This window comes from Ceratotherium simum, chromosome X (genome assembly GCF_057802395.1).
Source record: "Ceratotherium simum simum isolate JZ-2026a chromosome X, ASM5780239v1, whole genome shotgun sequence".
NCBI classification, from domain to species: domain Eukaryota; kingdom Metazoa; phylum Chordata; class Mammalia; order Perissodactyla; family Rhinocerotidae; genus Ceratotherium; species Ceratotherium simum.
The window spans coordinates 127,570,368-127,597,798 of record NC_141940.1 but is presented as its reverse complement, the minus strand read 5'-3'; the positions used below and the strand labels follow the sequence as shown (position 1 = coordinate 127,597,798).

At 42.8% G+C, this 27,431-nt stretch overlaps 1 long non-coding RNA gene across 1 annotated transcript; it reads left to right on the top strand.

Annotated features, from left to right (window-relative positions):
* Nucleotides 1–20,087: 20,087 nt before the first annotated feature.
* On the top strand, nucleotides 20,088–27,125 carry LOC147912037 (uncharacterized). The gene is made up of 3 exons (XR_015550678.1): nucleotides 20,088–20,215; nucleotides 25,184–25,306; nucleotides 26,389–27,125. It is a non-coding gene; the product is annotated as an uncharacterized LOC147912037 (long non-coding RNA).
* The last annotated feature ends 306 nt before the right edge of the window (nucleotides 27,126–27,431 follow it).

Sequence of the window (27,431 nt, the reverse complement as noted above, 5' to 3'; positions counted from 1 at the left end):
AATAGATAGATAGATATAAATAATTCAAAATGTCTAGACTACAGGATAATGAACAGAATACATATTTTGTACCTAAACTCTCCATATGTCTCTGAGCCAGTGCTAGCTCCGTCCTTCTCAGTTGCAAAGGGAGGTCTCAGGCTTTTCATTTGTACGTCTCTCCCTCTGAGACCTAACCATTCTCTGCAGTGAGGTGCATATTTACTCTAAGCACACCAGCCCCAGTGCTGAGGCCTCTGCAGTTAGGACACAACCATAAAAGTGGAATCCGAAAGCTGCCGTAAAGTGCATTGGACAAGGGCGTGTTGGGTTGCAGCTCTAGTTGCAACTGACCTGGCTGTGTCTCTGCCCCGCGTGACCTCAGCCCTTCCTACTGGGCTCCACAGACGTTCCTCTTCTTTATGGCTCCCCAGAGCACGCAAGGAAACCCCGTTCTCCTCCTCCCAGCCTGGGGCAAAGGACAGCTTGATGATCCCGGGAGAAATGTGCAAAGAGCATTTCCTTTGAGGCCAGTTAGACCTGCATTTCAATCTGGGCTTTGCTCCTCAATCCAGGTGTGATTTCAGACAATTATTGCACCTCCCCGGACCTCCTGGAATGTCCCGTTAAATAACGGGCATCGTATGCAGTGACATCGTTCACGAGGCAACCAGACTGAAATGAACACATTCAAACGTGCTAAGTCTTTGTCTGACACAGAAATCACTTTTGGAGATGTGAGATTGAGTCACTGAACCAGTTACTTTGAGGAAACAAATAGCTATTCACTCAAAACTTAAGCAATTTTTTTTTTAATATGTGATTTTGACTTATTTAGAGCTTTGCCTTCAAACAGATATGTGAAAACATTGGGGATTTTCTCTCTTGGATCCTGTGCACTTGGGGTCCATATCACATAATAGACATTCAAGTAGAGTTTGTTGAATGAATAAACAAATCCTCTGAAATGACTGATGCTAATCCCTGATGTTGCTTGCCTTAGGGTACAATGCAACTTTTTTTTCTTTTTTTTTTTTGTGAGGAAGATTAGCCCTGAGCTAACATCTGTTGCCAATCCTTCTCTTTTTGCTGAGCAAGAGTGGCCCTGGGCTAACATCTGTGCCCATCTTCCTCTCCTTTATATGGGATGCCGCCACAGCATGGCTTGATGAGCAGTGTGTAGGTCCACGCCCGAGATCCGAACCTGCAAACCCCGGGCTGCCAAAACAGAGTGCACGAACATGGCCACTATGCCACTGGGCCAGCCCAGCAACATTTTAAAAATATAGGTCAAAGTTTTCATAGATAATCAAATTTATTATTATTATTTTTAACAGACTTTATTTTTTAGAGAAGTTTAAGTTCCCAGAGAAATTGAGCAAAGAGTACAGAGATTTCCCATATGCCCTCTGCCACTACATACACACAGCGTCCCCTGTTGTCAACATCACCCACCAGATGATACATTTATTATAATTGATGAACGTGCATTGACACGTCATAGTCACCCAGAGTCCATAGTTTACATTAGGATTCACTCGTGGTGGTGTACATTCTGTGGGTTTGGACCAAAGCATAATGACATGTATCCACCAGTATAGTATCCTACAGAGTATTTTCACTGCCCTAAAAATCCTCTGTGCTCCATCTATCCATCCTGCCTCCCCCTCAACCCTTGGCAACTGCTGATCTTTCTACCATCTCCACAGTTTTGCCTTTTGCAGAGTATGGTTGGAATAACATACTCATATAGTTGGAATAACAGTATGTAGCCAATAATAAATTTTAAAAATTAATATGCTGAGTTATTTTCTTGGAAATGAAACTGTTTTTTTGTCAAAGAGATGCTTGAATAACCATGTGTCAGACATTTTATTTCCATTACCTCTTTCAATTCTAACATCCTCCCGAATTAGGTCGTAACATCCTCATTTTGCCGTGTAGCTCAGAGAATTCAAGTTCAGACAGGCTATGAGGTAAGCATCCTGAATTGCAAGTTGCAATATTGTGATTTATAAGAAATATATATTTGGTCATTCAGGTGGCCAAAATATGTTTCTCATATATATTTGGTCTTCGTCCACAGTTCCTGGCTCACTGCTCCCAAATCCCTTGGAATTTCCTAAGTGTTGAAAGTGATACAGGTGTCTTGTTTATGTGAATGAAGGTGACTTTTGGATCCCACCCGAGGATGGGGGCTGGTTGCCTGTAGAACCAGCCACGTGATGAGAGGATTAGAACGCTTAGTCCCATCTCTCTGATTTCCAGGGGCGGGAGGGAGGCTTGAGGTTGAATCAATTGCCAATGGCCCCTGACTTTGTCAATCATGACTATGCAATGAAGCCTCCATAAAAACCCAAAAGGAAATCTTATTGGCTCTTCTTTTTCAGAGGGCTTCTAAGGTGGGGAACCAGAATGCTTCCATGCGCTTCCGTGATTGGCTCCAGGCTTCACGAGGACAGAAACTCCTTTACTCAGGACCTCACCCTGTGCATCTCTTCATTAGGCTGTTGATTTGTATTCTTTAATATCCTTTGTAGTAAGTGGGTAGTCTAGTGAGTAAATGGGTTTTCTTGAGTTCTGTGAGCCGTTCTAGCAAATTAATAGGACCCGAGGAGGGGGTTGTGGAAGCCTCTGCTTTGTAGCCAGTCCATCAGAAGTACAGTTAACAACCTGGACGCAGGATTGGCACCCTGAGTTGGAGGGGGTCTTGGAAACTCCAGTTTGTAGCGACGAAAAAATGAAAAACAATAATAGGATACATTGGAGTGTTACTGAGCAAGGGTTCTCTCCATCCATGCACACAAAAGCCCATACTGTGGTATCCCAGTCTTTGAGGGAAGAAGGTTTATTATGCAATCAATTGTTAAGGAGACAAGAGAACAGCTCTCAGCTCTGTTTCCCGGAGGGTATGGGGTCAGGTTTAAGGGGTCAGGGAGAACGGGCTGGTGTGCGAACCGCTGGCAGAATGACTTGCATTGGCGGATCAAAATTTCCTCTTCTGTAAGTGCTGCTGGCTGGCTCTCTGCCCCTGAAAAATAGCCTTAACTTTCTGTTGTGAAGATGAGGTCAACACAGGAAACAAGAGTGAAGTTGTTATGTGAATTTAAGTCATTCCCTCCTCGACTGATAAGTTTCTAGAGAATTAGTCATCCTCCCCTTCCTGGCGCGGAGAGGAAGGCACCCTTACAAACGGAGATTTCTCTTATAAATGTAAATTTCCCTTACAAATGGGTAACTTCTACTAGGTTTTCAGAGCTTTTCCGTGTGTCTGCTGTTTCTTAAAAATAATCAGCCTAAAATAATTCTTATGCCAAAGGGGCATATTTGGGGATGGCAAATTCTGTTCCTGGTGGTTACAGGAGTATATGGGGAAGCCATTTGGTTTAAAACTAATTTATCCGAACTTCTTTTTCCAGAAAGGTCTGACGTGGCCTGTTAAGCATGCATTGTCCATCTGCTTTAAATGTCGACAGTGTCTCAAAGCTAAGAATGATGCCTTTAAAGATAGGGATGTTGCCTGCCCCATATCAGCATATCTTTAAGGATAAGCAATTCTTCCCAGAAACTAAGGATTAATTACCAATCTGCTTTAACTCACCTTGTGACCACTGACTTGGTGACCCCTGACCAGCTGTGCCAGTAAAGCATCTCGTGACTGTAGTAAAAGAGGTAATCCTGTCATATGTGATGGATGCTCTTTGTTCCAAGGTGGTAGATACCCACTCTGTACACCCCACTTCTTCCTTCCTTGGTGCAAATTTCTCCTGCGCTATCATCCTCAGACCTGGTTCATAATAAACTCACCCCAATTTTGATTTATAGATTGATTATAGATTATTTGTGTTGACAGCGGTTGGTTGATCAGAAGCACAGGTAACCACCTTGGCTTGCTACTGGCATCTGAAGGGGAGAGCAGTCTTGTGGGACTGAGTCTCAACCTGTGGAGTCTGATTCTATCTCCAGGTGGATAGTGTCAGAATTGAGTGGAATTCTCGGACACCCTGTACAAGCCAGTTGTTGGTGTGGGGAAGCCTACACGCACACACACAGGTTGGAACTGGGCCCAGGAACCCTTTTGCACAAGCCCTATGCCATTTAGTCTGTATTTGCTTTAGGAAGCCCCAGAGTCTGCTGTTGACCTTTAGGGTCAATAACTTTGCCAATCAAGTGCTCTTGGACAAGTGGAAATCTCCTCAGAGCTGAGATTTCCTATTGGTTAAGTGTCCTTATGTGCGTGATGTGTTTGGGAAATAAGAACAGGGCCATTCTTAGTTGTAATTCATGTTGTACTCTCTGCACTTCTGTGTTATTGCACATCCGAAGGATGAGTGGAAGAGAAGGCCAAAACAATTTTGGACAAATGCCTCGTGTAGACAGAGCCATTAGTTAGAGAATCAAACGAGACAGGGACTAATGTAATAAGTTAAATATTCTTCCTGGTTCCATGGACACATGGGAGGAGTTCTGAGTTTTCATTGGGTGGTGTGATGAAAAAGAGTTCTCTCCCTTCCTTTGGACAACTTATATGGATTTTATCATACCTTACAGTTTGGGGCAACCAAATAAAACACAGAAAGGTTGTGGGTATTGTCAGATCCTCCCTAATATAAAGATGTGTTGAGAAACCTTTGAGAGGCTCTGGGTAACTCACTGGGGGTCTCTCTTCCTCATCTGTACAGGAAGTGTGGATTCACATGGGAATCCTAGAGGGTGCTCTGGTCTTCAGATGCCCTTCTGTCCAGCTCTCTGGGGCTCCTTCTCATAATTAGTGACATGCAACCCCCTCCTCTCCTAAACTGAAACCTCCAGTGCATATAACCTCTCTGCGTGCAAATGGAGAAGGAAATGCAATGTCTACCTGCAACAGAGGAGAATTAAGGGTGAATGATTTCTGTTACCATCGTTTGTATTTCCGTGTTTTACGAAACTTATGGTAAAGTAACCACGTGCATGGGTCAGCCTCCACTGAGTATATCTGGATTTCAAAGAAATAGGAAGATAGGAAGTCATTTGTATGGGAAGTAGGGTACACACACCAAATAAACAGCTACAGGGGTGGGCGCTTGAATAAAAACAAGGGCTCGAAGAAATAAATGCAGGTGAAAAATACATGTATAGGAGAGCCAACAGGAACGTCAACTTAATTGAAATAGCCATCACAGACTAAGAAAAAGGATAGATGGTGAAGAAATGTAAAATAAAGCAGAGATATGCTCATCTTGGAGGTGCCATTATCGTATGTGTAGAATCCAGGTAGGTTCATATTTGTAATCATGAAAAGCGTGGTCCAAAAATCAACAGAAGCCAACCTCATCACCTGTCTTGCCATCCCTTGCATCTGGTCACAGGAGCTGACCCAGACCCCGGGCAACAGAGAATGGAGGACCAGTTGGGAAAAGAAACAGAGACCACAGAGCATTCATGAAGGTGGCCTCTGGGCATGGCATCAGAAAGAGGATGGTTTAGTGTTTTCATGTTCTTGGGATAAATATCCAGAAGTGGAATGGCTGGATCATATGGTATTTCTATTTTTAACTTTTTGAGAAAGCTCTATTCTGTTTTCCATAAAGAATAATTCAAAAAGTTATATGTGCCCCTATGTTCGTTGCAACATTATTCACAGTAGCCAAACAACTGAAGTGCCCATCAGCAGAAGAATGGATAAAGAAGATGTGGTATATATATATACAATGGAATACTACTCAGCCATAAAAAAGACAAAATCATGCCATTTGCAACAACATGGATGGATCTTGAGGATATTATACTAGGCGAAATAAGTCACACAGAGAAAGACAAATGCCGTATGATTTCACCCATATGTGGAAGATAGACAAACACACAGATAAGGAGAATAGATCAGCAGTTCCCAGAGGGGAAGGGAGTGGGGGGTGGGCGAAAGGGATGAAGGGGCACATGTGTATGGTGACGGATGGAAACTAGACTATTGGTGCTGAGCATGATGCAGTCTATATAGAAGCTGAATAATAATGATGTACACCTGAAATTTATACACTGTTATAAGCCAATTTGACCTCGATAAAATAATTTAAAAAAAAAAGAAAGAGGATGGAAAACAAAGGTGTAAACATGCCTCAATGGTGTGCATTGTGGTTTTCCCAGCGGGGATTGTGATTTTCGTTATCAAAAGTCTGCTCATGTCCTCTCACACTCCATTCGTCCTGCCTGCCAAATGCTGAGCTGGCAATGTTATGCAAACAGTCTCGTTATTCTCCAAAGAGTGGAAATAAGTCAACTTGTTTCCAAACCTTTCCAACTAAACTGATTCAATTGTGCTTTGGCCTCAAAGCTGTTTTTAAGCTCATTTGGCTCATCCTAACATAAATCCTGCTAATGTTTCATATTCATTGCTAATGGACTAATTACTCAATACAGTAGTAGAATCTAATTGATTTTTGAATGGAATCAACATGGTGAGTTTTTTTAATCATCCAAAAAGATCGACATCCAAAATGTTTTTAAACATCCCAAAGAGAGAGATTTATTTCTGTCAGTTTTCTAAAGTCTATCTGCATCGAATTTCTATAAAGACAGAAATAACAAGAAAGATTACTTATAAATAATATAAGCATGGTGATGAATCCTATGATAATCCCTTTTACCTTAACAAAAATGATCTCATTGGTCATCATAGCTAGCTAGCTAGCTAGTTATACATAAATGATACATGGATGGATAGATGGATGACAGATAGATAGATAGATAGATAGATAGATAGATAGATAGATAGATAGACAGACAGACAGGTAGACACATATGAAGTTACTTTGTTGGTTAATAATTCAATTTTGTTATTTAATTGAATCAAGAATTATACAAACACATCAAATAGTGAACAAGACGTCTGAAAACAATTTCTTCTGGAGAGCTCTTTTGCTCCATGGTGCATAAAAATCTATCCTTTAGGGGAACCCTCTTAGCTTTATTAATAACTCTGACAACAACACACATTGATCTGTAGAGTCTTTCACTGAGATTTTTTTGACAATCAAGTCAGGCTGTCAGCTGCTAAAATGCCCGATTTAACTTTTTGAAAGTTGGCTCACGTCCCACCTGTTTCAACAATGATGATCTGCGGAAAAGAAATATTTTATTACCGTTAAGTAACTTCAAGAGTTTTACAAACATATGGGTAAAACTTTGTATCTATCATCAATAATTCTTAATGGGACACTCTCTTTGACTCATTACTCATGAAGCACATATATGCTCACAGTAAATCTTCCTCCATCTGTCTGAAAATTTGCTTCACATGTAAAACCACGTGCAGTTGTAAGCTCAGACGGTTTGAAGGTTTTTCTACGTGAGCATCTGGTGAGACACTCCACAGTTGTGTGGTCAGCGCTGCGCGTTCCTCATCGTAGGATTATTGCACCTCATCTAAAGTCCCAGGAGGCCCCCTGAAAATGACAATCACGCACTCATCATTTTGAAAACGGCAAGAAGCTGTCCCAAATTTCCAAGTCATCCTTAAGAGGTCCTGAGGCCCCTCTTGAGAAACACTGCTCTGAAGCCTGTGGAGGGACAGGGAAGTGGGGAGAAGGCATTCACAGAGGACTCCTTGTCAGACTCAGAATGTATAAAATATCAGAATTACAGTAAAAGCGTAAAATAAAGCCCGCAGCTGGAAGCTGGCCCTGTACTCAACCTGATTTCCCGTCTTCTGCGGGGAGATCCCGGATTAAAGAGCAGCTCGCTAGCACCCCCTGATGCAGCCTGTCTCCACGTCCATCTGGACCACAAAATGAGACAGATAGACCCAAACTTCTCGTGGACCCCAATTTAGGACCAATATGCTCATTACTGCCAGAACGTAAGAGGAATGTCCCCGATGAGACCTATGAGTCAGAATGGACAAAAATAAGGAGGGGCTTTCCATTGCTCTCCTGGGGAAAGGAGGAAAATCTATTTACCTGACAGAATACGAGATTTATTTTATTTTACTTTAATTGTCTTTCTCTAGGCCTGGGGTCTGCTGGCTTTTTAAATATAGCCACCCAAGGAGTGAGCTCTCTCTTTCTCTCTCTCTCTCCCCCTCTCTCATTCCATCTCTCTCTGTCTCTCCATCTCTCTGTCCATCTCTCTCTCTCCATCTCTCTCTCTCTATCTCTCCATCTCTCTCTGTCTCTGCCTTCTCTCTCTCTCTCCTTCTGTCTCTTTCTTCATCTCTCTCCCCCTCTCTCTTTCCATCTCCCTCTCATTGCGTATTAAACCTCACAGGCATTTGCCATTTCTAGACATCCCCAGGGGGGCTCACCCACAGCTTTGGGACCGTTTGGGGCTGTGCACACAGTGGAGCGGACCCGAGGCTCCCTCCACCCACTGGAGAAGCCCAGCAGACCGTTGCCCTTGACAGCGTGGTCACATTCACACAAAGACCCCAGCCCGTTTCCCGGGAGGGATGGCATCCGGACGACAAGCCCCTCTTTCAGAAGTTCCAAGTTCTGAGTTCAGAAGTTCCAGGCATCTCTGATAGACTGAAGCCAGGTGGCAGGGATGGAAGACAAAAGCCTCTGAGCAAACTCCCAGGTGTCATGAGCATCCCTGGGGGAAAGGCCGTGGAGAAGGAGGAGGAGAAGGAGGAGGAGATGGGAGAGGAGGAGGAGGAGGAAGGGGTTGAGAGTACTGGGTCCCTAAAATGGGAAAGGAGCAATCAGCAGGAAGCAAATCCTGCCTCAGCAGGAAGCAAATCCTGCCGGCATCCATCTGCCCTCTGGGTACACGAGGCCACCTGTTGCCTCCTATTTTTGTTTCCTGGAAAACAAACAACGACCGAGGAGACCCCGGTCCCCAGGGATGGGGTGTCCAGGCTGCTAGGAGCCTGTGGCCAGGCTCGGAGGGGGTCCTCCCTCTTCTGGCAAAAAGCCCCATGAATTCCTCTCAAAAGACATTGTTTTTGTCCCCAAGATCCATGGATTCGATCTTGTGAGGGGCGAGGCTGTGTTCTCTGACACACACGGAGATCCTGTGATCAGTGTGTGCGTTCTAGAGGGATTTTCCAAGTGAAAAGCATTTGTTGATCTGTCGATGCAAATAATCCATAATTAATCTATACATCAAAATAGGGGTGAGTTCATTATATGAGCCAGTTTTGTGGACTATAGCCCGGGACCAATCTTCCCCAAGGAATCAAGTTTTCTGAAAAAGCGGGGTGTACAGTGTGGTTATATACTGTCTTGGAACAAGGAGGGTCCGTCACTTTTGACAGGAATATCTCTTTTACTGCTGTCACGAGATGCTTTGCTTGTGTGGCAGGTCAGTGGTCACCAGATGAGTTAAAGCAGGTCTGTAGTTAGTACTCCGTTGCTGGGAGAGATGCTTATCCTTAAAGAAATGCTGATATGGGAGAGGCAAGATGCCTAGATAGGCCTCATTCCTGGCTTTGGGGCATTGTAAATGCTTAAAGCAGATGGACCATGCATGCTCAACAGGCCACGTCAGGGCTTTCTGCAAAAACAGAGTCAGGTCGACTTGGTTTTAAACCAAATGGTTTCCTCGGACCTCCAATATATCTTAACTGATTTTCACTGATTCATCAGATCTGAGGATTTTAGTTTTGTGGACAATCAGCCTTGTCAGCATGAAGGGGGGACATCCCTGTTCTCCCTGTGATGTTTGGAATGGCCGGTCCCCCCAGTCAAGGAGTGGTGTTCACAAACTGTGAAACCTTCCAGGATAGGCGATCAGACGGGTCACGGATCTTTGCGGTTACCGGGGTTATTCAAGTAATTTTACGGGGAGTGGGGACACCAGCCTCCTTCCTCCGTTGCTGTCCTGTCTGGCGGTTGGCTTTTTCCCAGCAGTGGACGTCTGTATTTCGCTTCTGACCTCTGGGAGAGGCTCCCCAGCATCAGAGCGTGACTCGACACTTTTGTCACAGTGGTAATAATAACAGATGCCTCTGCCTGTTCGCAGAGTCGCTTAGGTTTTTGTTCTTCTCCATCCAAGTATTGAGGCTGTCATCCCGGGAAGGATGTGGGTGAGGTTTTGTTCACACCTCCCACCGGGTCATGGAGCTGGAGACCCTGGTGAAACACACACACCCACAAACACACATACCCACACGCATATACACATAAACACACCACATACACACACACACACAAAGACACATACCCATACACACAAACACATACACATAAATTCACATACACACACGCATACACACATCAACACACGCATACACACAACCCACACAGACACACAAACACACACAACACACATACACACAAACACACATACACACACAAACATAAACACATACACACAAACACACACATATAAACTCACATACACGCATACACACATCAACACAAACACACACAGACACACATGTATGCACAAACACACATACACACATAAACACAGACACACATACACACACATAAACACAGACACACAAACACATACACACATATAAACTCACATACACACATCAACACACACATACACACAAACACAGACAGACACACATACACACACATAAACTCACATACAGACACGTACACACACAAACACATAAACACACATACACACAGATGCACACAAAGACACATACACACACAATGTCATACACACAAACACACATATACACACAAACACATAAACACACAGACACACACAGACACACACAAAGACACATATACACAAACACACATGCAAACAAAAATACAGACTTTCAATACTGGTTCTGGAAGCAACTTTTTCTTCCTTTTTTATTTTCTCGTTACACTATTTTACTTCTATTTTCCCGCTAGAAATAGAGGTTTCAAAGGGGTCACGTGAAGGCTGTTTTTCTGAGAACCGCAGGGCATGGTGCGGATTTCTGATTTATTTTGTCTTCCAGAGTGAGTGTGGGAGGACGTAAGACATAACTTGAAGCACAGTAAGTTTTAGCCAAAGCCTGTGGATTCAGGGTGTGGCTTTTGATCGTATTTCATTTTTTTCTGAAAGACGTTAGAGGGAATTGATGTTCTTTGGGGCTTTTTTGAGTGTTTTGCGGGGTTACAGATTTGAGAAATGAGGAAGGGTATCGATGTTTGGCGTGAGCTGCAGGCAAAAGTGGACTGAACCAGCTTTCAAGCCTAATTAAAGCCATTTGACCCAAAAATGCTCGGATTATGTCCGTGCTGCATGAAATAAAATTAAGAAGGACTTCACATAAAGGAAAAATATGTCAAATAAAACACTTGTAGGCGAGTTGAGAAAATGCAAAAGGGGTTATTGTTTCCATCAGGTGGACTCCACTTTGATTCAAACTTATTTAAATTTAACATTTTACAGAGTGGTGTCTCGCTGAAAACATCTTAGCACTTGCTGACTGAGAAAAATAAGTTTCGGGCCCTTTTATAAGTTCAATGGAGACGACTGGAAGAATTAAACATAAAATATATAATTAGCAGCAATTTGGAGAAGGAGCAGGATGGAGAGGGAGGATGAAGCGAGGTAGATTGTTCATATTTCAGAGTGAGGAGTCAAAAGACTTTGCTGAATGTTAATTGTGAAATGGAAGTGTACCTATCTTGCGGAGAATTTCAGACACGATCGTGCAGAACTAAAAATGGAAAAGGACAAAGCCATTTCCATCTTACATTTGACTCTATGGATGAGAAGAGAGGAGAATTGTTATGTTTTCATGTTTCTGAACACTGTAGCTTTTTATTGCTACATCTCATGTATCCACAGATTGCCTTTGTAACAGGAAAACAACCAGTATATTAAATTCTGCGTCATTTCTGTGCTGGCTCATTTTAGTTTGCTTCTTGATAGTAGAAGTATTAATCTCTCTTTTTCTTAGGGGGCGTCAAGAAAATTTTGTTTCTCAGATGCCGGGTGTCTGCTATTACATTTGTCGACACAAAATAAGCAACAACCATTCTGTAGATAAGAGAGATAAGGTGAATTTTAGTTGAGCCACGATGAGGATTGTAACCCCGGAAGGCTTTTCCAGAAAGGAAGAAAGTGTTCCAGAGAAGCACGGTTTTCAGTACAAAGGGTTTCTTATACCTTTTTAGAACAAAGAACATACATTAAACACACCCAGGATATGTATTCATCCAAGTTTCAAAGAGGTATTCAATTGCAAATCAGCAGATTAACACGACCGGGAAGTGAAAGGGACTAATAAGGGAGGGTAGGAGGGGAAGTATGCATTCTCATCTTAAGAGAGTGCATTCTTTACTTTAATGGTTAAAGCAGATGTATAATGTGTGTTTGACAGGCCCTGAGTCAGGCTTCTTTAGTTCAAGCCGAAACAGTTTTGAACCGGAAGTTACCCCATATACCTCAATATGTGAAAATCTTTTATCAATTGTTTTGAGCTAGAGGCAACTGAGAACCTGCAGATATAGGAAAAGCTCTTTACTTCCCCTTAACTACCTAAAAGTAGAGTAGAAATTTTCCATTTTATAAAGGAAATTTGCATTTATAAAGGAAACATCCATTAGTAAAGCTGTTCTCTGTACCGGGAAGAGAGCTACTTCCAGAGATAACTTTTATCATCTGAGAGACTCTTTTCTGCATAACAAAACAACCCTTATTTATCAGACATTTCCCACTTTACACTTCCCATAACTGTCCTTCCCTACCCAGAAGCCGTAAACTCCTTTTCCTTTGTTGAGCATAAGATGGTATATAAACCCTATGATCTGGCAACCTCCTTAAGCCACGTATTTCTTTGTGAACTCCTGTGCATACATAAGTACATAATTAAAGCTAATTATTCTCTTATTAATCTGTCTTTTATCAGTTTAGTTTGCAGGCTCCAGGCGCAGAACCTAGGAGGGTAGAGGGAAAAGATTTTTCCTCCCATACACTTGGCCTGTAGAAGCATCACTCCAATCTCTGCCTCTGTCTTCACATGGCCTTCTCCTTTAAAGTTCTCTGTGCCGTCTTTTCTCATAAGGACACATTACAAGGGGTTGCAGACAAGGACCTGGAAGGGTAGAGGGGAAATTATTGTTCCTCCCTATCGTCTTCCGTCATCTTCTGTGAGAAGATGAGAGTGGGAGAAGACTCAGTTTGGTTGATGAGTCTGGGGGCAGGAAGTGGAGTGAATTCTCAGCTGATGGGTTTTCCCTTCCCTGGAAGAGTGGGGTAAGATTATCCATTATATCATACATCTATTATATACACTTATATCTATTAAGTGTTTTGGGAAGGGTCTTGGTGGTAGAAGACTCTAATGTTAGAGAAGAACAGAGGGTTAATAACCACTTTGGTCACCGGCAAACAGTAGGATGGCAGGAGGTTTTGAGTCCTGTTGGGGGTCAGGGACCCCGCTATGCCGTTTCTACTAATAATGAGCCTCCTGGGGTGAAGGTGTGGGAGATCAAGATTTGGCCACCTTGAAATCTATCTCTTTACCTTGGTTGTTTTCTCTAGGGACATTTGACCTCCCCCACTAACTGCCTAAAAAATTTGACATGGTGGCTCCTTCCTGGAACAGATCTATCATAATGGCTGTAAGGATAACATAAGATAGAGGTTACAATAGAAAAGGCACCAACAAGCCCATCTTATAGGAAGTTCTGTCTCTCTGGCCACATTCTCTGGATGGCCCTGCGAGGAGTTGCCAGACAATCATTTACATTTATACGGAAAATTTCCATTTGTAAAGGTATCTCCCTCTCTGTTTTGGGAAGAGGGGGGGAGGGAGGGGGGGATGGCCTCATTTCTAGAGGCTTATCAATGTGGAAGGTGAGGCCTTAAGTCTACATAATAACATTACTCTTGTTTACTGTGCTTTAGTGGTAATCTCCTGTAACTGACTCCCCCCACCCCCAACATCCTCCTTTGTCATTGGCTGAACATGGTATTTAAGATGAGAGTTTCTGCTATTGTGTTGAGAAACGCAGCGTCCCTGCTTTCTCCCATGTATACATATTATTAAACATGGTATTATTTTCTCCTGCTAACCTGTCTTGTTAATTATTTGGCCAGCCATAAGAACCTTAAGGAAAAGGGCAGAGGGAGATTCTCCCTCTTCCCCCGACAAAGGGAACCTCTGGCAGTTGGGGTCGTCCAGAGATGGTCAGTTTCCAGTTAAGTGTTTGGATGAATATGGGTCAAAGAGTTAAAACTTGGGGAGAATTCTTCAAGTGTTGGGCGATGGGATTTAAGCTGGATGGACATGACAATGGAGGAGACGACCCAAGTAGAGACGGATCCAGCAAAGGAGGCAATGAATTGGACCATATATCTTTACAAATATGGGTGTATTTTTCCCCCTTCTCTCAGGCTATTATTGCCTCATTGACGAGTATCACCAACATCATTTCCTAGCACAAGATGCTAAGTGTCTGGCGTGAGCATGGTTCCAGCATGTCAGATAATCTTAGAAGAACAAACTGTCTTTAAAGCTGTCTTGTCTCCACATCCTCGCCAACCCATGTTATCTTTTGTCTTCTTGATGGTAGCCATTCCAACAGGTGGGAGGTGGGATCTCATTGTGGTTTTGATTTGCATTTCCCTGAGGATTAGCGACGTTGAGCACCTTTTCGTGTGACTGTTGGCCATTCGCGGACCTCATTTTAAATCCGTGAGTTGCACACCAGTGAGCCGTGTGGGAAAGCTTAAGAATGTTCTCAGTTTACATGTTTTATAGGAACCACTAGCTGTGCAGTTTGCTATTCTAGCCACCCAGAAGGTAAGCTCCCAACAGATGCGACATTTGGAAAAATAAGCTACTGCTCTTTTTAGAATATTCAAGCATATGTCTTGTTGAAGAATAATTCGGTTTTACTTAGAGTTTTTAAAAAAATATGGTTTTACCATATAAGAATCCATTTATACAGTGTTCGACATCATCGTTAAACAAGCTTTCTATACTCAATGACTGTGGCCATCGTAGGGGCCGTGAAGACTATACAAGAAATGAGTGGGAAGCTGGACGCTCGCGTCTTCTGTGGAAATGCACAATCGCATTCAGTTATTTCTTCTTTTTCATGCTTAAGGAGGTAATTGATATCGCCACGGATAAAATACTGGGCTTCTGGTTTCTAGGAGAAATTTTTGTCCAAGAGAATTTTGAAGCCAACCTTGAGTTATCTGGCTCCAAATGAAACCAAAAGTCTAAGGAAGGTCAACTTTTGGTAAGACTAGAAGAGTTGTAACATGTACGGCTCATTTAATTTATAGCTGTACGTCTGTATATTGAAGGCTCACCTACGGAAGCTGGAAATACATCGTCTCACAGCCTTTATGGTCGCTCATACAAGGCTGGAGTGGTCTCTTCCAAGAATCTTGCAGATCTTGTCCCAAACCTTGTTTCCCCAATGCCCCTGAAAAATAAGGCGATTTCAGGCATTCACGGTGATATAAATTGGGATCTCCTGATAGACAAACTAAAAGCAACTTTCTGAAGGTCCAGATTCTTGGACGAAGAAAATTATACTTCTAGGAATACAACTCAAGGAAATATTTTAAATTGTAGGTGCAATAATGTTTATTCTGATGTTGCATATAACATTATAATAAAGAGAGAGAATACAAATATGTCAGTGGGAGATTGGGAAATTCACTTAGAATAAATATATTCAATGGTCTATTATATGGCTGTTAAAAAGGATCAGGTGTTTATTTATATGATAAAACGAAAAAATTATGGTATATTGTTGAGTAGAAAACAAGTTACAAAGAGTATGTGCAATATAATGCACTTTATGCTAAAAATTATATCAATAAATTAATTAAAAGTTTGCAAGTGAAAGGATATATGTTAAATTATAACTGAAATTATAAGGATGTGAAAAAAATAAAGGAAGTGTTCTTTTGTTTTTAATCTTTCATGCATGTGTATATTTAACTTTTTTTTTTTTTTACCATAAGCATTTTTAACCCATTTATCTAAAATGCAGTGAGAAAAAAAGAAAAGGGAGATGTAATATTGGGAAAATCTCTTTCTCCTCTCTCCTGTGGGTTGCTGTTTTTTGAAAGCCTTAAGAACATAGAAGTGTTCAAATAATTCTCAAGCAAACAGATGTGTATCTGTCATTAGACCATTTTAAAACTGATGAAATAACTATATCTGTGTGTTTGTATGTTTTATACATCAGTTTACAATATTAAATTCCTCTTTCAGATGAACAAAAATCCTCTCCAAGGAGTAAGACTTTGGCTCTCAGCTAAGTGAACTTGTTCTTCTACTTTTCACAGACAGACACAAATGGGAAAGCTGACCCCACCTTCCCAACCCGTTAATCAAGCTGCAATCTTTTTAGCTGGGAAACAATTTTCATGGGATACTAAGGTCCTGTCTTTACCTGCAGAGAATAAATAGCTTCTCCAACTTTGTGCAAACTCCTTTTTTTGTGTGTGTGTGAGGAAGATCAGCCCTGTGCTAACATCTGCCAATCCTCATCTTTTTTTTTTGTTTTTTTTGGTGAGGAAGACTGGCCCTGGGCTAACTTCGTGCCCATCTTCCTCCACTTTGTATGGGATGCTGCCACAGCATAGCTAGCCAAGTGGTGTGTCTGTGCGCATCCGGGATCCGAACCGGCAAACTCTGGGCCGCTGCAGCAGAATGCGCGCACTTAACCCCTTGCGCCACCAGGCTGGTCCCCCAACTCCTTTTGAAATTCCACTGTGGATGAATAATTACAGAACAGTCACTTGGGTGCAAGGAGGAGACTTCACAATTTGTGCATTAATTCATCAATAAATGCTTTTTGGGAAGCCAAGATCTGCCAGACGCTGAGATTGGGGTTAGCCACGCAAAGGAGACCTCAATGGATTTCTTCACCTTCGTGAGCTTTGGGCTCAGGAGGAAAGAAGGGCAGACAAATGAGCAGGCTTCGATGACACCTGGTACAGATTGCCTTGGGCAGCTGGGCATGCTCTAGGGACGGGGATAGAGGGATCAGAGCAGGTTTCCTGATGCCAGTGCACCTGACTGAGCCCTGGGGGGGTGATTGGCAGGTGGCAAGATCACCTGGAGGGAAGAAGGAGGGAGCAGGCTCAGGGTTTCTAGCAAGCAGATGGCAGTGCCAAGGCTCAGAGACACGAGAAAGCAGAGACCTGGGGAACTGAAAATAGGAGGCAGGGCACAGGGAGTGAGGGATGTAGAAATGATGCTGTGGGCGTAAACAAGTACCACCAAATGAGAACAGGCAGAGGCTATTTAATTCAGAGCTGGTTTTAGCAAGGGAGTCAGCCACCATCACTCACTTTTGGTGGAGACTCAAAGGCGGGCAAAGGAGTGGATAAAAGAGAAGTTTCCAGCATGGCCTGATTGGAGGCTGTTGGCACCGGGAAGGAGCTAGAGATGGCGAACCAAAAGTGGGGCATCCTATGTGATTGGTTACAGGTGCACGTTTGCCCTTCTCTGGTTGGTCCGAATTTGGAAACGGGGGCTAAAATTAAGGATGCTGGCAGTTATTGGTCAAGCTCTGGCCATTCCGGGCCAATTGCCACAAGGGGGTGTTGGGCTTCCTGTGCAGGTTGTTGCAGGCTGTAGGACAGAGTTCTGTTTTTAGAGATGGTCTAGCCATTGTCTGTCTGTATAATCAGTCTCTCCACGGTGAGGATTTGGGATCATTTGTCAGGAACAACGATCATTTAAGTGAGCTCAGGGAATTTTTTTTTCTATTATTCATTGACTCATTCTTTCTCTTGCATCCGTTCCAATTTCTGTTGTGGGGGGAGTGGGATTGGTCTGTGATGACTGCTTTGGCCCCAAGGAGCGGCTCCGTCTTCAAGGGCACCAGCAAGGAGGTTCCTGGGGAGTGGTCCGAATCCGTTTGGAGGATGGACGGTGCCTCATGGGGACCTTCAGACATGTTGTCACAGAGGATGATGCAGGAGAGAAATGAAATGACCTGGTGCCTTGTTGTGTGGAGTTATTCTCTACACACTCACTCAGACTAGAGGAGTGGCTCATGAAACTTTGGGGAGGAATCTCCCCAAAGACTGGACTTCCCTTAGCAAGTATCATTGTTAATGCAAACCATCTGCTCCAATAGAAAAATAGAAAAAAACAAATCAACCTCAGTTTGCTGTGAAACAAGACGAGGCTTTGGTTTTCCACCAAGAGGCAGAGCACTAATTAATTTTAAAAACACTGACCGCTTTTGAATTAATTCGGTTCTTTCGATGAAAACCATGTGTGACGATGGTGTGTGTTTTCATTCTTCTATAAGCTTGAAACTCTGAGTGTTTTTGCAAGCTTTCTCTGCCTCTCAAAACCCTCAATACCTCATTGTGAACTGGAGTTTCGGGTTACTCTCCTCAGGGCTGTTGGAACAAAAACCTACATTGTGAGCGGCGGGAGAGGAGGGGTGAATTTTAAGGAATAAAGTGCAGAGGTACAAGTAGCAGAGGTGAGAAAGCTGAAGAGAAATGTACTCAGTTTGTAAATATGTCTAGAGCTGGCCACATATGCCTATTTTACGAACCATACAGCGGCAGATCAGACCCAGAAAATGGGGAAAAAGAAAATATGAATGAGCTTATGTGAGAATATAATGGGATATTGACAGTGATGGCTTGGGGGCTGCAGTTGAATTTAGGTGTGTGTGTGGGATCAAAATTTTACTGGTCCTCCAAGAGAGTATTGATTCAAAATACAATTATGTTTGAATAAAGAGTGGCTTGTTTTATAGAGAATTTATAACTTACTGACTCATACTTGTGCTTACCAGTCAAATGCTTTTCTGTGAAAAAGGAAAAGTAGAGATATTTCAGAATAGGACAGAAAGAATTAACAATAGAGCCCCAGGAGTGGGTCCACATTCTCCTTTGGGTCAAACGCATTTCCACAGTAACTATGCCTTCCTCATAAGGAATTAAATAAGAAGAAAGCCATGGATCACTGTGTGCATGTAAGTTATTAATACTCTCTTTCTGCACCTGTAGTGGCTTTTCTTAACATCATATATAGAATTTGTGAGCAAGAAACCTCAATGACCATGAGAATGAATAAGTAGGGAAAAGTGGTCTTGGTTAGATGGGATAAATTATGATTTCATGCCTTCTATACCATAGAGGATGTTTATGCAGTGCAATTCATATAATCAGGTCTGATGAATTATAAATTCATTCACTTCTTGTCAGCACCTGATAAAATTCAGATGCTCTGATTCCGAGAAAACTGTGACTATCCAGAATTTTTGAAGTGCAACAACTTCAACACATAATGAGGTAATGCTTGGTCTTCCCAGAAGTATTTTCTGAATAAGTGGGGGAAGATATGGATGAAAGAATGTATTAAAGATGCTACGATGTCAGCATCAAAGCCAAAAACACTTGGAGCTCTAAACACTCACTTACATTATATCCCAGGAGGAAATGTTGGTCCTTCAAAAGTGAGTTAGGAAGATAAATGACTTGGGGGAAGTGTCATGTTCAGCAGAGATTGCAAAACGTTCTTGTCCCATCATAAAGAAATGCTGTCATGATTTAATTGTTAAAATTCTCAACGGTGATAATCAAATAGAGAAAGAACATTTTGAGGGGTGAATAATCACGTTGGCAATTTTGAACAATCAGCTGGAGTAGATAATTAAAAACGCCACCTCATTTTATGAGATGAAGCCCATGCCTCTTCATAGCATTGCTGCAATATTGGGAACATAATTAAGGCATATACTATCATATATACGATAGACTCCACTTCACCTGGAGGACTGGAGTCAGGGCATATACTGTCATACATATGGTAGACTCCACTTCACCTGGAAGACTAGAATCAGAGCATGTACTGTCATATATATGGTAGACTCGACGTCACTTGGAGGATTGGGGTCAGGGCATATACTATCATATATACGGTAGACTCCACTTCACCTGGAGGACAGGGGTCAGGGCATATACTGTCATATATACGGTAGACTCGACCTTACCTGGAGGACTGGAGTAAGGGCATATACTATCATATATACGGTAGACTCCACTTCACCTGGAGGACTGGAGGCAGGGCATGTACTATCATATATACGGTAGACTCCCCCTCACGTGGAGGCCAGGAGCCTCTGCGCACGTACTCTCATACATACGGTAGTATACCCCTGTGTTTAATGACACCATTATAGCCCGCCCTGCCTGTTTTGCTTTCTACAGGCCACTGCCTGTGGATTTGGTCAAGGAAATTCCCCCACACCCCGTAAGCCATTGGATGAAGTCATCTGCTCAACCCCACTCACTGATGTGAAACTACCAAATTGCAAACACTCCTGTACGGAACCTGGGCGGCCCGTTTTGGATTCCGTCCTTCTAAGTGCGTATCCCTTTAGGCACTTCCTGGGCACTGGTTTCGGGTTGCTTTTCTGCAGAGTGCACCTCTTCCTCGGGCAGCAAAATGGTAGGGTGGTGGGGGTGATGGCTGGGTGGCTTCTGTTTACCAGTGTGCTGGTCAGGGTTCCCCAGGGAGACAGAACCAGGAGGATACAACTGCGCGTGCAGATTTATATTAAGGGAGTGGTTCATGCGGCCGTGGGAGCTGGCAAGTCTGCAATCTGTAGGGCAGGCCAGCAGGCTGGAGACTCAGGAAAGCGTTGGTGTTGCAGCCTGGAGTCAGAATGCCGCAGGACTGCCGGCCGGAAACTCAGGCAGAATCTCCTTTTCTTTGGGAAAGCCCAGTCTTTTATTTGTATGGCCTTCAACTGATTGTACAGGGCCCACCCACATGATGGAGAATACATTGTGTTATTAAAAGTCTACAGATCGTAGGTGTTAATCCCGTCGACCCAATACCCTCACAGCAACACCTCAACGAGTGTTTGGCCGAAGAACCAGGCACCATAGTCTAGGCAGGTGGTCGTAGAAAATTAGCCAGCACAACCTGTACGCAGTACAGTGCATTGAGATTGAGGGCTGGAGCGTGGAGGGGGCGAGAAGGTCCCTCACAGCAAACAATTACCACTTTGCTGAGAAGGGGGCATTGAGGACATGTGATGGTTAATTGTACTTGTCAACTCGGCTGGGCCACCCTGCACAGAAGTTTGGTGAAATATTATTTCTGGGTGTGTCTGGATAGTGTTTCAGGATGAGATTAACATGTGAATCAGTGGACTGAGTGAAGCATATGGCCTTCTCCAATGTGGGTGGTTCTCATCTAATCAGTTGAAGGTGTGAATAGGACACAAAGGGTCACCTCCCTCACGTAATAGAGAATTCCTCTCACCTGACTGCCTTTGAACTGGGACATTGGCTTTTTCCTGCCTTTGTTGCTGATCAGAAACATCGCCTCATCGTGGGTCTCGAGCCTGCTGGCTTTTGGACAGGAACTTACTCCACCAGCTCTCCTGGGTCCCCAGCTTGCCAAACGACCCTGCAGAGCTTGGGACCTGTCGACCTCCATAGTTGAGTCAGCTGGTTCCTTATAAATAAATCTCTTGCTCTCTCTCTATATATATAACCAATAGGATGTGTACACACACACACACACACATACACACACACACAGTCATGTGTTGCATAATAACATTTCATTCTTTGACGAACTACATATACGAAGGTGATCCCATAGGATTAGTACCATAGAGCCTAGGTGTGTGGTAGGCTATACCATCCAGGTTTGTGTAAGTACACTCAATGATAGTCACACAACAATGAAATCACCCAAAGATGCATTTCTTGGAATGTATCCCCATCGTTAAGTGATGCATGACTGTATATATATGTGTGTGTTGTCTATATATACACATGTATATAAAATCAATAGGATTTTATATATATTATATATAGGATTTTATATATTTAATATATATATATAGCATTACATATAGGATTATATATATATTATCTATACATAGCCAATAGGATGTGTGTATATATCTATCTATATCAACATGTATATCTATACCTATGTCTATATCTATCACTATATGTATAACTGTATCTATGTCTATATCTATATAAAACTTCTAATGGTTCTGTTTCCCTGGGGAACGCTGGCTAACACAGAATGCACGGCCCTGAGCGTGTTCCTCCCTGGATGACAACTCATCCTCTTACAACTCCAGGACGAAGTGGCTGCTGTGGTCGACAAAGGGCTGGGATGCCCTTCCATTTTAGGCTTCCTGACCCGGGGGAAAGTTGGATAGGTGGACGCATATATATGCAAGAAGGATTTGGGTGGCTACAGAGAAGGCTGGTCGGCTGTACATCTTTTAGACCAAATAATTACTTACTACTAGTAATGAAAAGTTACCGTGTGTTAATCGTCGTGTTAACCCTTTACAAAGAATCCTCCTGTTAATGTTAGCCAACACTAGTTCTTTTTTTTTTTTTTTTTGTGAGGAAGATCAGCCCTGAGCTAACATCTGTGCTAATCTTCCTCTTTTTGCTGAGGAAGACTGGCTCTGAGCTAACATCTATTGCCAATCCTCCTCCTTATTTCCTTTCCCAAAGCCCCAGTAGATAGTTGTATGTCATAGTTGCACAGCCTGCTATTTGCTGTATGTGGGACGCGGCCTCAGCATGGCCAGAGAAGCAGTGCGTCGGTGTGTGTCCGGGATCCGAACCCAGGCCTCCAGTAGCAGAGCGTGCGCACTTAACCGCTAAGCCACGGGGCGGCCCCCAACACTAGTTCTTAACACCTGCTAGGGCGTCTTCTAAAACTTTATTACACATTTCAGCTCACCAGGGCACACAACCTCCTGAGGGTGGCGTCATTATTATTTACCCCATTTGCAAATAAAAAGAGTGAGGTTTAGAGAGGGGAGCAAAGGGCTAGAGCCTGACCCCAGGCTGGGAATCAATCAAGTTCTCCTGTGCCTCCCATTCATCTCTTAAAAGAACAAGCCTCTGTTTGCACCCTGAACTCCTCTGTTCTCCTTTTCAGCAAATAGCTCCCTTTTGTTATTCAAATGAAGGAAGTAAGGAGCCTGGACTTGCCGTAAAAATTTACAGTTGCTTTGCTTTTATGAATGGGGAATACAAAACAAACTAAAGGGCACATTATTTTATAGACAGAAAAAATTTGCTTGGAGGGATTTCTCTATGTAAACAAACTTCAATCAATTTGCCCCAATGCGATATTCCTAATCCAGGCAGATTAGCACCTAAGGATCTAAATGCAGCTGTAGGAAGGCAATGGATCCTTGGGGTGGACTCCTTCAGCCTGCTGACCTCCTGAGACTTCACAGGCAGCCCCTGTGGGAAGAAGGAAAAGAAACAACAGACTTAACCACCCATGAAATCCCACAGCCATCAGGGACTGGGGAAGGAAGTCTGTTATTTGCACATGGGGGGAAAGAGATGCATGAAACTGTTTCTCTGCAAAAAAATATACGTTTACTAGTGACTGGGAATGAAAGAAACTCGATTTCCTCATTTCCAAAGTCAGCGAAATTTTGTGGTAAAAATACAAGTGTACCGATAGAGGGCAATCATTTTGTTTTTAAATGAGAGACTATTTTTAAAGCAGTTTAGATTTCCAGAAAAAGAGGCAGGAGATAGAGAGAGTTCCACATGACCACTCACCAGTACACTTTCCACTGTTATTAGCATCTTGAATTAATGTGATACGTTTGTTACAATTGACAAGAGATTTTCACGTATTGAAGTTGTAAGTGAGGGAAAAAAAATTCCTCTGTTCTCTAGGTTCTTCTGGCTGGTCTAAGAACTAAATTGATATGAGAGAGAATAACAGGAGAAAATCAAAGTTTAATCACATGTACGCACGGGTGAAACCCAGGAAAACTGAGTAACTCACCAAAATGACTGAAGCCACCACCTTAAATATCATCTTCAGCTAAAGACAATGGAGGATGTTGGGGGTGGTAGTTTGGGACCTCAAAGGGGAGGAAGGCAATTCACACGGAGATAGAAAAGAGAATGTTTGGTAAAAAGTGTTTGCTGGGCCACCTATAGGCAACCTGACCGGAGAGACAGAACTTTGATAAAAATGGGCTTGTTGGTGCTTTTTTCTTATCACACTTATTTTGCATTATGCTACAGTTATCTCACAGTATTAGCTGCTTCCTGGCACAGACCTGCTATCTTAAATTCTTTTAGGCAGTTAGGGGGAAGGTCAAAGTTTCTTTCAGTCTTTTGTTCATAAAAGTAATCAAGCCAAAGAGACCCATCTTGGAGTGGCCAATTCTGATCTCCCACAAGGTATATGGGGTAACTATTCAAGTTCAAAACTGATTTGGCTTGAACTAAAGAAGGCTGACTTATGGCCTGTCAAACATGCATTGTACATCTGCTTTAACCATTAGAGTAAAGAATGCACTCTCGTGAGATAAGAAAGCATATTTCTCCTCTGACGCCCTATTGGTAACACTCAGATTAGAGCCTTTCCCAACATCAGGGTCATGTTGACCTGCTAATTTGCAACTGAATACCTGTTTGCAACATTGACGGATATGTATCCTGGGCATGTCTAATGTATGTTCTTTGTTCTAAACAGGTATAAAACTATGCTGAAAACCAGGCTTCTCCAGAATGCTTTCTTCCTGTCTGGAAAAGGCTTTCCTAGGTTATAATCCTCAGTTTGGCTCAAGTAAAACTCACCTTATCTCTCTTATCTATAGAATGGTTATTGGTTATTTTGTGTCAACAGTTCCCATATAACCACTCACTCTTACAGTTTCCACTATTACTAGCATCTTGAATTAATGTGATACATTGGTTACAATTGAGGTGATATGGATACATTATTATTAACTAAAGTCCATTGTTGACATCAGGGTTCATTCTTGGTGGAATACATTGTATGGGTTTTGATAAATGAGTAATAAGAATGTATCCACCATTACAGTATCATTACACTGGATTTAATGCCTCAATTTAATGTGATACTGAGAATATAAGCAGAATTGATGTAGAATTCCTGACTGTATGACACTAGAAGTTTTTAAAATCCTCAATGCGATTTCTTGGCATCACTAGAAAAACCAATCTCTCTGTTAAAAAAATACAGAGTTGAAGGTTTCCTTGCTGGTCCAGACCAAGAAAACCCTGGAGGGGATGCAGAGGCAGTAAGAAAAGAGATCCCTCTATAGGGAGCCTGTTATATATTAAGAAGGTAAATTGATAAGCACCAAACGTTTAGGACTAAGTGGTAAACTGCACAGTATAAATAAAAGTATAATGTGTTTTAAGAAAACTGAGGAAAAGGTCAGTCTGCCACATGTGAAGTCATAGAGTTTTTACGGCACAAACAGAACTTAAGGGAGGAAAAAAGTTTTTTAAAAAAAAAACAAATCTTTAATGCAGGTCTTGTTTTGACTTCCAGGAGAGAAGATTTACATAGGGACCTTGTTGAAAATCTTCAGAGAGTGGACTTCCCTGGTGAAGTGACCCCCTAAGAGCACACAGCAAATTCTTGTTGAAGAAAGCAGAGTTTTGGCCAATCCAGGTAGGATATGGCTATTCTAAGAAACTTAAAACCACCCAAGAGGGGTGAATGGGCATGGTGTTAACCCAACCCTTCATCATCCTCTTGATTTGTTTTTTAGGTAAATGTATGTTCCTTTTCATGGAAACGTGGTGGTGTGCTTGGCACACAGATGAATTTCAGTGTCAGGTTCAAACTCACTTCAAGGGACACTTTCCTTCCAACTCAAAATGCTCATCCTCTGGGTCTGCGTTGGGTTGCTTTTGGGTTTTAGGGTCTCTCAAACTTCGTCCAGGAACCCTCTGCCTCAGAATTACTAAGTCCTTGTAAAACAGCAGATTCTTGTGACATATCCCAGGGTAACTGAATCAAAATGCCTGTTGAGGAAGCTGGAAAATTCTATCTTAGATAGTCCTTTAAGTGGTTGATGGGGTGCAGGACACTTTACCCCAAAATGTGGAACCTTGGCATTTTGGATATTTTAAGCTGGAGGAGTTGGAGAAAATGGCAGAAGCAAGAAGGTCTCTCTGACCTTCACCACCCTTCTCCCCTGAACGAAGTCATCAGACCCTCACGTGAGAGGTGCCCTCCCAGTACTCGGAGGAGGGGAGCATCCTTATCTCCGAGACAGGGGGACACAAGAAGAATCCTCCCAAACAGACTTTGCTAAATTTCCCCCAGTTTCCTGCGCTAACCTCATCCTCTCAACCCTGTCATGTTCCTCCATGACCGCCCACTCTCCATCAAACCCGCCAGGACAGACTCAGGTCTGACTGTGTCCTCGGGTCTTCATTTCCTCACGAAGACCCCCATGTCACATAAACTTATACTAAATAGGGCCGGCCCTGTGGCTTAGGGGTTAAGTGCATGCGCTCCACTGCTGGCGGCCCGGGTTCAGATCCCCGGCGTGCACCGTCGCACCACTTCTCTGGCCATGCTGAGGCTGCATCCCACATACAGCAACTAGAAGGATGTGCAACTATGACATACAACTATCTACTGAGGCTTTGGGGGGGAAAAATATAAATACATAAAATTATTAAAAAAAAAACTTATACTAAATAAATGTGCATGCTTTTCTCCTGTTCATCTGTCTCTGTCAGTTTAATTTTCAGACCCAGTCAGAGACCCTCAGAGGGCCCAGGAAAACTGTTTCCTCCCGTTTGCAATTCTTAGCTGAATAAAGTTTGAGGACCTCCGATTGAATGGAAGGCAGATGGGACCAGAAAAATAAAATGAATAAAAATGTTACAAGGAGCAGACACATAAAAGCACCCACATGCAAACACACAGCAACGTCAGATCGACACAAATGACGTGAGAGACATGTTGTTTGCATGCCTTTTGAAAGCGGTGTTCTCTATATGTAAAAATATTGAATTGCAACATAGCTCCCAGAGGGAAAATTGGATGAAGGAGTTCGGGGCATGCGACCCTCCAAAATGTGTTGCTTTGGCGTGTTGATTATTTTGAGCTGGAGACACTTGAAAACCTGCAGATACAGAGAAGTCTGCTCTGAATTATCTGACTAACATTCCCCCAGAAGGAACCCAGTTCTCAGCATTCCCCTCCCGGGAATGTCATCGACCTGGAAGATTGAATCTTGTCAGAGAAGAGGAGGCAAGAGGTCGACCCCACACCAGACAGACCTTGTCACAAACTGTCACACCTCCCATCTGTTCTTCTAAGGGTCCAGCCATCTTTCCTAAAATCATTGACTCTCTCCTGTGGGGCCCACATCCCCCTCCCGCTCCCCTATTAAGACAATAGATAAGTTCTCAAAACTCACCACTTTTTGGGTGTTCACATTTTTTTCTGTGACACCCCCATGCACATAATATTAAGCATTAATAAATTTGTATCTCTTTTCTCCTATTATTCTGCCTGTTGTCACTTTATTTCACAGACTCGGCTTTCTAACCTAGGAGGGCAGGGGGAAAGTCTTTCATCCTCCTCATCAACAAAAAAATGTTATCAGCATCCAGAAAGCGAGATAACATATTGACCAGGATGCAGAAGCCCTTACCAAGGAAACCGCCACCCTGTGTGTTTATGCCACAGATAGCTTTGTACATATATGTACATATTTGTATACTTAAATATTTGCATATATATATATATGTGTATATATGGCGTGTGTGTGTGG